A 2,038-nucleotide genomic window follows, 5' to 3' on the forward strand; every position below is an offset into this window, starting at 1 on the left:
ATCTGTATTAGCTTATGAAATATAGATCAGGCCAACTGTTTCTATAATGGGTTTGGGGCTGAGCATCCCTAGTGCAATTTCAGTTCCTGACCTCATTCCTATGACCCTATTAGTATTCTGATCTTTTGACTCCCAAGGCAAAATGTTCTAAATATAATGCAGTCTTTTAGGAATTTCTAAAGCCTGTTATATTATTTAATTTTTGTTGTGGACCAAACACCCTTCTAAATGTTTCCTGTGTAACATTCAAACATTTTTACCTAATGAAAATTGTTCCATTTGAGAATTTTTGGAATATCCCTGGAACAAATCACTTCCATGTTCAAATTTTCTTCTTCTGGCTGCTGGCTTGCTTATTGACCTTTCCTTACCCTAGAGGACACTGAGATAGGATGTGAGGAACACTGAAGAAATCCAAGTAAGCTTTGCCAAGACCTGCCAGGCTCCCTGCCTCCAACTCACCAATCCACAACCTCAGTGAGAAGCCACAGCTCATGCAAGTTTTCAGTTTTTTGCCAACTCATTTACAGTGTTCAGAGTCATCACCAAATACTCTTTGCCCAATCCTCATATCCCTGGCATTTTCAAAGAAAGTATTTGCTTGTAGTGCAAATTTAACCCAGTTTTGTTCCTTAAAGTTCACCAGAGACAAGGTATAATTTCTTTCTTTCTTTCTTTTTCTTTTCTTGCTCAGTGAAGAAATCTAAACTCGTGTTTTGCAAAATATTTGAAAAATGTGAATTTTTACAAAGACTTAGCAAACATTGACTATCTTCTAGATTTGACTCAGCAATGTGTTTTAAAGGTGAAATTTTAAATAGATTTAACAGATACTCATGTAGTACAATCTCTGACTTAGGATGTTTTGATGTATGGTTTTTTCAACTTTTACATCCATGTACAAGTGAGACAGGCTGGGACCCAGCGCCCTTTGCTGGGATACTTTACTGCAGAGCTCACACATGGACAAACATCTCCTCCAGCAAAAGAATATTGAGAAAAAAAAAAAAAAAACTACAAAGGATTAAAAATAACTGCATGCATAGGCAGTTGGGGCAAATTATGAGCAACAAGACAGAAAAGACCAAAAAACCAACTACTGCTTCTGAGGTTCTGGGAGCAACAACAGCTTCTGCGCATGATCCCTGCACGTGGCACCACCAGGGGCTGGTGGACCACCTCAGCCACCCTTCTGGCCCAACCCCTGGACTGCCCCCACCCTCGACTCATTTGAGGGACCTACTCACCCCCTCTTAGAGAGCAAGCAAGGGAAGTTGTTACTTGTTTTTGCTGCCTCCTTTTGCAGCCCAAGTCCCAGTAAAGCCTTGCCTGAATTTCTCATCTGGCCTCTTATCAATTGTTATTGATTACAGAGTCCAAGAACCCAAGTCAGCAATAAAAGCAATACACATTTAGCAGAAACCATACATGGAATTTTGAATTTTGACCTTTTTCCAGGTCAGCTGGGTATAGCAGGGTATATAGCAGGATATGCTCTCGTGATGCCAGGAGCAGTGACAAGCCACAGCACCCAGCAGCCATGCGGTCACAGGGTAGACAAACAGATACGCTTACAACCATCTGTTCTGTACCCAGACAACCATCCTGTTTTTCATGTTCAGTAACGGTATCCAACAAATTACGTGAGCTATTCAACCCTCTGTTATAAAATAGGCCCTGTGTTGGATGATTCTGCCCAATTTTAGGCTAATGTCAATGTTCTAAGCACATTTAAGGTGGGCCAGGCTAAGCTCTCATGTTCAGTGGTGATGGTTTACTCACTAAGTTGTGTCAGACTCTTGTGCCCACATGGACTATAGCCCGCCAGGCTCCTCTGTCCATGGGATTTCCCAGGCAAGAATACAGGAGTGATTTGCCATTTCCTTCCCCAGGGGATCTTCCCAACTCAGGCATCGAGCCCACATCTGCTGTATTGCAGGATTCTTTACTGCTGAGCCATCAGGGAAGCCCAGTGTTCAGTAGGCTAGGTGTATTAAATGCATTTTCAACCTAGGACATTTTCTTGTCTTTTTTAAAC

Source organism: Bos indicus x Bos taurus, chromosome 12, assembly GCF_003369695.1.
Source record: "Bos indicus x Bos taurus breed Angus x Brahman F1 hybrid chromosome 12, Bos_hybrid_MaternalHap_v2.0, whole genome shotgun sequence".
Classification (NCBI taxonomy): Eukaryota; Metazoa; Chordata; class Mammalia; order Artiodactyla; family Bovidae; genus Bos; species Bos indicus x Bos taurus.